Below are 12,214 nucleotides of genomic sequence, written 5' to 3'. Positions count from 1 at the left end.
CTATTTTACCTGAGAGAGAGCAGCAGGAGTGATTAGCTAGCTAGAATGAGTTTGAAGATGATGATGTGCTACACTATTACTATGATGATTAAAGAGCTAGTGTTTGTAGTAATGACTGTGATGATTATTAGTAGCCAGTGTTGGTGGTGATTAGATAGCTACACTATGAGTATGATGATTAAATCTCTACTCCTAATGTATCAGTTGGTAGTCTCCGTGGTTAATTTTTGTCCCACCCCCTGGTCTTTTTCGTCCTCCCTCCCACCTCCCAATTTCGTCGGTTTTTTGTCGGTTTTTTATTCGCCCCTCCCACTGGTCGGACAAACCCAACGTTTATTTGGTAACACAATGAATCACATATGGTGATTGATTTCTTCTTTGGTAACCCAACTAACGGATGGTAATCAATCTTCAAATACCAAAACCAAATGTACAACCCAACAATCAATTCACGTATCACAATTAGTTTCTTCTTTCGTACCCAGCTTAACTCACGGATGGTAATCAATCTCCAAACAAAGGAAACAATCACCGTCGTTTACCTCTCGCCAATGTTACATAAAAATATCGGCCGCGTGGCGCCGGCCGACTCCGGGTTCTGGTGGATCATCCTGATTCACGCCTACACCAAGTCCACCGGCGACCACACGCTGGCCGAGACGCCCGAGTGCCAGAAGGGCATCCACCTCATCATGAACCAGTGCCTCGCCGAGGGCTTCGATAGCTTCCCCACCCTCCTCTGCGTCAACCGCTGCTGCATGATCGATCGTCGGATGGTATGTCCTAATAAGTTCCCATCAACCTCACACACACGTCGCAGCTAAATCAATGGTTGGGATTAAATGTAGTAGTGATAATGAGTGGTCGATCACGACCGATGGATCATCGTGTTGGGCAAGGCGTGTACGGGTACCCGATCGAGATCCAAATCCTGTTCTTCATGTCGCTGCGGTGTGTGCTTCTGCTGCTGAAGCCGGAGGCGGAGGGGAACAAGGACATCATGGAGCGGATCGTGATGCGGCTGCACGCACTGAGCTACCACATGCGGACCTACTTCTGGCTCGACTTCCAGCAGCTGAACGTCATCTACCGCTTCAAGACGGAGTAGTACGGCCGTCAACAAGTTCAACGTCATCACGGAGTCCATCCCGGATTGGCTCTTGGACTTCATGCCCTCCCACGGCGGCTACTTCGTCGGCAACGTCGGCCCCGCCAGGATGGACTTCCGCTGGTTGGCGCTGGGGAACTGCGTCGCGATCCTGGCCTCGCTCGCCACGCCGGAGCAGGCCGGCGCCATCATGGACCTCATCGAGGAGCGGTGGGAGGACCTCATCGGCGAGATGCCACTCAAGATCTGCTACCCCGCCATCGAGGGCCACGAGTGGCAGAACGTCATTGGATGCGACCCAAGAACACTAGGTGGAGCTACCACAACGGAGGCTCCTGGCCTGGTAAGTGCTAACCCACCCACGTCATACACATGCTCGAAGTCGAAGCTCGATGGATTCATTCTTTGATTCGCGCAGTGCTGATTTGGCTCCTGACGGCGGCCTGCATCAAGACCGGGCGGCTCAAGATAGCGAGGCGAGCAATCGATCTGGCGGAGGCGAGGCTGGCGAGGGACAGCTGGCCGGAGTACTACGACGGCAAGCTCGGCCGGTACGTCGAGAAGCAGGCGAGGAAGCACCAGATGTGGTCCATCGCGGGCTACCTGGCGGCCAAGATGATGCTGGAGGACCCGTCCCACCTGGGCATGATCTTTCTCGAGGAGTGTCGGTGTCAAAACCGGCGGATCTCGGGTAGGGGGTCCTGAACTGTGCGTCTAAGGCGGATGGTAACAGGAGGTGGGGGACACGATGTTTACCCAGGTTCGGGCCCTCTCGATGAAGGAAATACCCTACTTCCTGCTTGAATGATCTTGATGATATGAGTAGTACAAGAGTTGATCTACCACGAGATCGTAGAGGCTAAACCCTAGAAGCTAGCCTATGGTATCATTGTTGTTGTCCTACGGACTAAACCCTCCGGTTTATATAGACACTGGAGGGGGCTAGGGTTACACAGAGTCGGTTACAAGGGAGGAGATCCACATATCCGTATTTCCAAGCTTGCCTTCCATGCCAAGGAGAGTCCCATCCGGACACGGGACGAAGTCTTCAATCTTGTATCTTCACAGTCCAACAGTCCGTCCAAAGGATATAGTCCGGCTGTCTGAATACCCCCTAATCCAAGACTCCCTCAAGGAGGACAAGGCCATGAACCCTGTGCTCAAGAGGTCTGCCTCATGGACTGTGTGAGATGAGATGATGATCGACGCCACTTGGCGCGAACTTGACGTGATGTTGCTCAGGATTCAGGAATGTGGATGGGAAGGAAAAAAGAACGTGTTGATTTTCGGGTTTAGCAAAGCTGTTCTCTACATCATTGATTACCTTCTTATCAAAAATACATAATTGCTAGAAAGCGAATTTCCCATAATTGTTGTCCTAATTGGAAAGACATGTTTTGGCTGTCTCCCATGGATCCTCGTTGTATCTCTACTCCTAACTAGAAGACATGTTTTTCCGTTCCTATGTATATCACACACAGTCAATCCAAGGAATACGTTTCCGTTCTTATGTACATCCCACACAGTCAATCTAGGGAAAACGTTTCGGTTCGTATGCACATCCCACACAGTCAATCCAGGGAAAACGTCTTCGTTCGTATGTACATCCCACACAGGTTTATGTATAGGCTCGTCTGTGATATGTGTAACTATCACACACACTCTGCCTTGGTTTGCAAAGGCATTGGGCTATCCATCACAAGCGCTTTTACTACTAGAACCATTTGCAAAGTTCCATGACCCATTTAGCAGGTTTATTAGTTTACAATTAATAATTCCAGTATTACACAAATTCATATTTCATATCGAACAACTGTTTGCCAATTCCATATCAGGCACATAAATATATTTTAACATCATAGTACGATAGCTACCTGAAAACAACACAGTACAGCATATAGCTAGTTCAACTTCATAAGAACAATATTAGAACAATATATTTATTTCCCTAATCGAGATCATCCAGGCTCGTTGTATCCACCTCGGCTTTCAGTTCAGTAAGAACCTGTTTTGCACTGGCCAACTGGGAAAGTGCCTCCTCCTTCGCCAACACCATCTTAGCAAAGTATGATTTCAAAAATCTGAGCTCATTCTCCGTCTTCCTCTTTTTATCCCGCATCTTCAAATATTCTTTAGCGTTGACAACACTTTCTCTAAGCCTACCTCTGTTCTCTTCCTCATACATGCTGCAAAGCTTTGCTAGGCACATCTTCAAAGAATGTGGCCACTGTTGATCAACCCACTCCAAGTAAGAACATTTCCGTTCATCCTATAATATTTAAAACTAGATCAGTAACAATTGTAGGGGAAATGGGTTTATAGGAACATATAAAATCACCAAAACTTATTTTGAAAAACTAAAGAAACAGGTTAATTATGACATATTTTCTCAAAAATATCAATGTGCAACTGAATTAATTACTACTGAGACAACAACCAAATCCTGAAACATCAGAAGCTATAATTAACTACAACAACGCTACAAGTTCTTACTCATGTACTATAAATAACAAATTGAACACTTTATGAGGAAGGTAAATATAACTGCAACAGCATAGCGACACTGTTTGGATGACAGCAAATTGATAATAACAGGTGTGTACATGCACAAATTTTGTAACATAGAACTAATAGCACTATGTTCGTCCACTATGTATGCCAAAACCGGTGTAAAGACAATTGTTGCTACATCTCGCACCGGTGCCCTGCACAGGCGAGCCGATGAAGCGGAAAAAAATCAGGGACCCTGCCTCCGGAGCACCTACTTGCTCCGATGCCCAGTTCCTTCATTCCATAAATATTTAGTATTTTACTGCTTGGCTGCTCGGTTGTGTGGACCAAAGTTGGCTGCACAAACTACTGAAGCGGTGCCATATAATTTTCTAATGGCACCGCTGAAGAGATGGCAACATTTTTAGATACTAGGTACAAACTGTGACACTGTCTTAGGATGCGTTTGGTTGAAGGTGTGGTATGAATGGGTTGGACCATGACAGTGTCTGAATCACATCTAACAAATGATTTGTAACAATGAAAGAGGGTCTAACCTGCTCTGCACATGCCAGAAACTTCCTCCCACTATCCACAGATTCAAACCCAACTAGCTTCACGCATGGAGATTGATGGTGACAACAAGCAGACAGATGTTCAGCCACCCCCGCTCCATTCTTTGCAACTGATGGTCCTAGGGAGCTACAAGAGGAAGAGATGACTCAAATCGACCGTCTGCTTAAAATCCTTCATTCCAAGTCATAGCCCGAGAGAGAGAAGAGAGGCATACCCGGGTGGTGAAGGAGTTGTCGTCGTCGGAGGAACCGCTGGAGAGGTCATTGAAGAAGACCATGGCGACCCCGTCGGTAGGATGCGAGACAGCGAGAGCGAGGAAGCAAGCAAGGAAGCGGCTATAGCTTAGGAAGGAAGGAAGGAGGAAATAGGGGAAATGTGACTAGTGGTCGGGGAGAAAAGGGGGTGGGGAAAGGGGGGGGGTGGGTAGATATTTTGGCGGTAGGCCAAAAATTTCGAAATGTGGAGGGAAACTTTGCGCATGGTGCCGCCGAACACCATTCACTTTGAACGATTGTGTGCATCGCAAACGATTCTTCTTCTTTATGCGCATGGGATGAGTTTGATAATTAAATTTTGGTGGAAATTTCCCCAGGTACATCATTGCATAATTTAACATTGATTGCTATTTTGGGCACACAAAAGAGCATACAGCACACAGACCACACGTACGGAATCGAGCAATTTTAGTAATTAAACAGCGCCAGTTGACCTCAACATTGCTCTAACAAAAGACCAGCATTAAAAACAAAGCCTAAGTACGCATAATTTTAACAAATCCTCCGCCGCGCCGGCCTATGCATCGCCGACGTGAGATGAGACGTCGATGACTTGTCCTTGCGACATGCCACCATTGGTGGACTCCGCATCCCCGTGCTGAAGTCGACTGCGTCCTTGTCCTCATCCTTGTCCTCGGCGCCACCCTCAAGGTTGTATTACTCGTAGTAGTGGCTGCGCCAAAGCTCGCGTTGGTACTCCACCGCTGATTGCTCGACGCACAAACTCTTCTCTACCTCGACCTCGGCCACGCGCAACTCCTCCTCTCGGCGCTCCTCAGTCTCCGCCGCTTCCTGCATCTCCAGCTCCCGCTCGGCGATCTCATGAGGAAGCAGGTGCTCCATGGCCACCGCCACTTTTTGGGACATGGGTTGCATGCTGGATTCCGAGGTGGCCTGGAATATCTTGGCGTGTGCGTCCTCGATCTTGTCGTGGATGGCCTCGACTTGGGCCATGGCGACATAGGCGGCACGGACGGCAGCACGAGCGCTCTCGGTGTTTGTAGCCGCCGTCGCAGCAGCAGCTGTAGCCGCCTTGGCTATTGCAGCTGCCCCGTCGGCTGCCGCAGACGCCCTCTCGGCAGATGCGGCTGTGCACAATGCGGATGCAGCGGCACTCTCGGCGTAGGCAGTCGCACTCTCGGCGCAGGCAGCATCGCTCGGGGAGGATGCGACCATCGTACGAGCCTTCACGAAGCATTTCCACGGCGTCATCTTTGCAAGAAGGGGGTGCGGGAATGGGGATCGGGATTCGTGGATTCGGGGGTTGCAGGCACTAGAGCAGACGAGCCGGGGAAGCTTAAGGACGAAGACTTAAATAGACCTAGAAATTTTCATGGCAAACGGTTCCTACAAAAAACTGTGTGTAATGTTTGATATTTTTTATTAGCTATGAAATACGAATTAGGAGTAAAGTGGCAACATGTCGTGTTTTAAATGTACAAGAAAATTTGTAGTACTAATACAACTGTCATGTCAAATTTTGGAAAATTTCAGGGGTCGTTTGACCTTTTAAGACATTTAAGTGATTTTCTAGCCATTTAATGACCATAATTAAAATTTGAACTACATGTACATGCAAAAGCTAACCATAATGGTTTGAAAAGTCATATTTTGTGTACTTGTGTGAGATTAATTCCATGTGCAGTAAATTGGAAAGAATTTTCAAACATATTGGTCTAACAGCTATGACACAATTAAGCATGGAGTGCCATGGCATTTAAATTCCAATAAATTAAAAAAAGATCAGGAACACATGAAACCTTGCTTCATGTAATGTCATGCCACCAACATGATGTGGTAAAAAATTGGCCTGTTTGACGAAAGTTTCGACACACACCCCTCACAAACCGGAGCAACTCACTAGAAGGCTCGTGGTTCTGAGAGGGAATAATACATGACTGATGACGAATAGGAGATAGCTTCCTCTTAAGGCCTTCAATTTTTTTCTTTGTTTAACGTGCACTAATACAACTGTCAGGTGAAAATTTGGAAAACTGCAGGGGTCATTTGACCTTTTAAAGACATTTAAGTGATTTTCTAGCCATTTAATGACCGTAATTCAAATTTGAACTACATGTACATGCAACAGCTAACCATAACGGTTTGAAAAATCATATTGGTGTACTTGTGTGCGAGTTAGTTCCATGTGCAGTAAATTAGAAGGAATTTTCAAACATATTGGTCTCACGGCATGGACACATGCATGCATGTAGTGCCATGGCATTTTAATTCCAAAAAATGAAATGATCAAAAATACATGAAACCTTGCTTCATGTAATGTCATGCCACCAAGATGATGTGGTAGAAAAATTGGCATGTTTGACGAAAGTTTGGACACACACCCCTCACAAACCGGAGCAACTCACTAGAAGGCTCGTGGTTCCGAGAGGGAACAATGCATGACTGATGACGAATAGGAGATAGCTTCCTCTTAAGGCCTTCAATTTTTTTCAATGTTTAACGTGCACTAATACAACTGCGATGTGAAAATTTGGAAAACTGCAGGGGTCATTTGACCTTTTAAAGACATTTAAGTGATTTTCTAGCCATTTAATGACCGTAATTCAAATTTGAACTACATCTACATGCAATGGCTAACCATAACGGTTTGAAAAATCACATTTGTGTACTTGTGTGCGAGTTAATTTCATGTGTCGTAAATTAGAAGGAATTTTCAAACATATTGATCTCACGGCATGGACACATGCATGGAGTGCCATGGCATTTTAATTCAAAAAAAATAAAAAATCATCAGAAAAACATGAAACCTTGCTTGATGTAATGTCATGCCACCAAGATGATGTGGTTAAAAAATTGGCCTGTTTAACGAAAGTTTGGACACACACCCCTCACAAATCGGAGCAACTCACTAGAAGGCTTGTGGTTCTGAGAGGGAACAATGCATGTTTGATGACGAACAGGAGATAGCTTCCTCTTACGGCCTTCAAATTGTTTCTACGTTTAACGTGCTCTAATACAACTGTCATGTCAAAATTTGGAAAATTCTAGGGGCCATTTGACCTTTCAAAGACATTTAAGTGATTTTCTAGCCATTTAATGATCATAATTCAAATTTGAACTACATGTACATGCAACGCCTAACCATAACATTTTGAAAAATCATATTTTTGTGTACTTGTGTGCGAGTTAAAAAATCATCAGACGATGTAAATATCTGGTGTTCAAAAAAGAAAATGTAAAGATCTGGCAAGACAACCGGACCCCACACGATTGGCACTCTATTTCGCGCCTCGAGGTTTGAAAGGTGAGTGGCGGGGGTTATTAATCAGACACGGTTCTGCATTGGAAACCGCCAGCTATTAAGTGCACACATGGATTTTGCTGTGGGAATCGTGTGTAATTCAAACTACAGTACTCGTAAATTCTGGCGACCGACGTGTGTACTGTTCCCGTCGATCTAGATTCTGGCCGCCAATAAATACTACCTTGCTCACGTCAGACCACCTACATTCTCATCTACGTCCTCGCCTCGCTCCCCCCCCCCTCTCTCTCTCTCTCTGTCTCTCAAATCTCTACCATGGCACCACCGGTCTGCCCACGCGCCGACGAGGAGTCGCAGCCCCCCGAGGACGCATAGTCGAAGAGCAGCGACGAGGAGGACGAGGTTGCGCTGGACCCCCCCAACTTTGGATTGGTTTTGGGGCAAGTACAATCATTATCTGTGGAAGTCGCTGCCGTCAGTTGAGAAAGCCAGGCAAGTGGCGTTCAAGAAGGAGATGGCAGAGGAGGAAGCCAGGTACCAGGTGGCCTGTGAAGCCCATGATGCCGCCTGGAAGTAGGAGCGGTGTAGCTTTGGGGGCGGGCACGTCGTCGTGCCGAAGAGGTGTATGAAGACGGGTACTTCACGAGGAAGGTCAAAGCCGCTAGGCGCCTCATCGCTACGTGGTGGTGGGCCGATAAGCTCTAGCATGCCATCGACGAGGAGCTCCGGTGGGCTCCCAACGAAATGGCAAGATCGGTCGCGCTTGTCCGCCAGCAAGAGGCAGATCGGTACGTCAAGCGCTGCGAGGCGGAGGAGGCGGAGTACTGCCTCCATGCTGGGAAGACGCTGTGCACCAGGGAGCTGCTGGCGAGGGGTTGCCGGAATACTGCCCCAGGAGGGATTATTAGTTTTAGTATTGTTCATTTTCAATTTTATGCATTGTACCTAGTAGTTAAGTATCATCACGTATATGTGAAGATATTATATATATTCTGTGATGAACTAATGAACAATTAATATATATATTGTGAATTCCATTTTCTATCTATTTTTGTATACTTATTTCTATCTAGTTGTTATCATCCACATATACAGAATGGAAAATGTATATACACACATTGAAACAGAACATATAAGAACGGAAAACAGAGTACACACATTGAAACAGAGCAATAAACAGAGCAATATTATGATTGATGTGAATACATAGCTATCCACGTCAAAATGACTCAACAAAATAAAACACGTCCGTGAGATCATGACCAGCAGCCCTTGCCTACGGTAGCTCTTGGCTCTGTCTGAACTCGTCCAGGCGTTCGTCCAAGTGGTCGACATGCTCACGGTACATCTGGAGCGCGATCTCGACCTCCAAGTTGGCTATTTCATCGGAGATCACCAGTTCGAGGATGCGACGACCATGTTCCACTACTGCGCCCAGGTGGACACCTGGGCCAAGGAGGCGGTCAAGCCTATCGACCAGTGCGTTGGAATCGAGCGGGCCGCGGAGAAGGCGAACGACGCGACCCATGCGAACGGCACGGCGGGCGTCCGGGGCAAGTATGACGTAGTCGGCCTCTAGTGCAAGTATGACACAGAGGGCCTCTGCCCACTCCTGGCGAGGAATGGGGGTACTTATGGGATGTGTACCCAGCTGCGACGCAAAGTCGGCAGCAGGCAAGCGCCGATGGATCCGCTCTTGCTCTGCGGCGCGCCGTGCCTCTCGCTCTGCGGCGCTGCAAACGTCTCGCTGTGCGACGAGCTGAAGCCTATTGGCGCAGACGCGCCTAGCTTGCTCTACGGCGCGCCATCGATCATGTTGTGCGGTGAGCTGCAGCCTCTCAGTGCTGACATGCCTACCTTGATCCGTGATGCTGAAGCGCCATGAACCAGGGATCTGCTCAACCCTGGCGATGACGCGCATCACGGTGTCATCCATCGCATTGCCGGAGAGCGCCTCAGCCTCGATGGGTCGTGTCGCCTTCTTGTTTTCCTCGTCGACGAGGTTGATAGCTGATACGTCTCCAACATATCTATAATTTATGAAGTATTCATGCTGTTTTATTATCATTCTTGGATGTTTTACAATCATTTTATAGCAACTTTATATCATTTTTTGGTACTAACCTATTGACCCAGTGCCCAGTGCCAGTTGCTGTTTTTTGCTTGTTTTTACATGCAGGAAATCAATAACAAACGGAGTCCAAACACCGCAAAACTTTTTGGAGATTTTTTATGGACCAGAACACCCAAGATGGGCCAGAGCAACACCTGGGGGGTGCCCCGAGGGGGGCACTATCCACTAGGGCGCGCCTGGGGCCCCAGGCGTGCCCAGGTGGGTTGTTGATAACCCATAAGTATAAGGGATTGTTTGTAGCCTTTTTCGATAAATAAGAGTGTCAAACCCAATGAGGAGCTAAAGGTAGAACAAATATTCCCTCATGTTCTATCGACCACCGATACAACTGTACGCACACTTGACGTTTGCTTTACCGAAAACAAGTATGAAACTAGAAGTACTTTGTAGGTGTGATAGGATAGGTTTGGAAGATAATAAAGAGCAGGTAAATAAAATCTAGGGGCTGTTTAGATAAAGACACAACTAAGTTATTTTAGTAGAGAGCTTTTGTCAACAAGAAAGTTATTTTCCCTAGGCAATCTATAACAAGTACTGGTAATCATTCTTGTAACTTTATATAAGGGAGACGCATGAGCTAACATACTTTCTCTACTTGGATCATATGCACTTATGATTGGAACTCTAGCAAGCATCCGCAACTACTAAAGATCATTAAGGTCATGAAACCCAACCATAACATTAAGTATCAAGTCCTCTTTACTCCCATACGCCATAACCCACTTATCCGCGTTTAGGCTGTTGTCACCCCCACAACACTGACAATAAGCAAACCATGAACATATTGCAACACCCTACAGTGGGGGCCCCTCATGTTTATGCGAGAATGGAGGGCACCGTACGACAGCACCATAAAAAAATATACAATCATACCAACCAAGATCACGATTAACCCACAGGACAAAACGGATCAACTCAAACATCATAGGATAACCATTGATAATTGGGAAATAATATATGGAGTTGAGCACCATGTTTAAGTAGAGATTAAAGCGGGGGGAAGAGGTCTTACACCGCTACATAGAGGGGGAGAAATTTGGTGTTGACGGTAGCAAGATTGTTGATGTAGATGGCCGTCATGATCTTTGCCCCGACGGCACTCCGGCGCCACTGGGAGAGGGTGGGAGAGATCCCCCCTCCTTCTTCTTCTTCCTTGGCCTCCCCCCTAGATGGGAGGAGGGTTCCATGTCCGCGGAGGGGCGGGAGCCCCTCCAAGATTGGATCTCCCTCTCTGTTCTCTTCTGTTTCGCGTTCCCCAGATCTGGCCGAAAACCGTTTCTTATATTCCGGGAGATCCGTAACTCCGATTGCGCTGAGAGTTTAACACGATTTTTTTCCGGATATAAGCTTCCTTGTGCCCGAAGTAGAGCTCCAACCGACGTTCGAGGAGGGCACAACCCACCACCACATGCCAGGGGCCTCTGACGCGCCCTGGTGTCTTGTGGGCTGTGTGGGCCTCCGTTTGCGGTGATTCCAACTCCCAAAAATCACATATATTCCAAAATAATTCTCCGTAAAATTTCATTGCATATGGACTTCGTTTGATATGGATTTTCTATGATACAAAAAACATGCAAAAACAGGAACTGGCACTGGATCAATAGGTTAGTCCAATAAATCGTATAAAAAGTTGCCAAAAGTATGTGAAAGTTTTATAATATTGGCATGAAACAATCAAAATTTATAGATACGACGGAGACATATCAGCATCCCCAAGCTTAATTCCTGCATGTCCTCGAGCAGGTAAATGATAAAAAAGATAATTTTTGATGTGGAATGCTACCTAGCATAAGCTCATCATATATGTAATCATGGCATGAATATTAAGACACAAGTGATTCAAAGCAATAGTCTATTATTTGACATAAAGACATCAATACCCAGGCATCCCAACAAACAATCACGTCTTTCAAAATATCCACGCTAAAGAAAGCTATCCCAACAAAATCATATAGTCTTGTCATGCTCTGTCTTCTTAACACAAAGTATTTATCATGCACAACCCCGATGACAAGCCGAGCAATTGGTTCATACTTTTTAACGCGCTTCAACTTTTTCAACTGTCACACAATACATGAGCGCAAGCCATGGATATAGCACTACGGGTGGAATAGAGTATGATGATAGGGGTAAATATAAGGAAGACAAAAAGTTAAGAAAGTCTCACACCGATGCGGCTAACCAACGGGCTATGGAGATGCCCATCAATCGATATCAATGTGAGGAGTAGGGATTGCCATGTAACGGATGCACTAAGAGCTATAAGTGTATGAAAGCTCAGTATTAAAACTAAGTGCATGTGCATCTAATCCTATAATGAAAAATTCCCACTAGTATATGAAAGTGACAACATAGGAGACTCTCCATATGAAAAACATGTGCTACTTTGAAGCACAAGTGTGGTAAAG

At 46.3% G+C, this 12,214-nt stretch overlaps 1 pseudogene; it reads left to right on the top strand.

Moving 5' to 3' along the window:
* Positions 1-497: 497 nt before the first annotated feature.
* On the top strand, positions 498-2,297 carry LOC123142592 (cytosolic invertase 1-like; annotated as a pseudogene).
* Positions 2,298-12,214: the final 9,917 nt, after the last annotated feature.

The sequence above is a fragment of the Triticum aestivum genome, chromosome 6D (assembly GCF_018294505.1).
Source record: "Triticum aestivum cultivar Chinese Spring chromosome 6D, IWGSC CS RefSeq v2.1, whole genome shotgun sequence".
Lineage (NCBI taxonomy): Eukaryota > Viridiplantae > Streptophyta > Magnoliopsida > Poales > Poaceae > Triticum > Triticum aestivum.
Note: the sequence above shows the minus strand (reverse complement) of the source record. Positions and strands in the feature narration are given on the sequence as shown.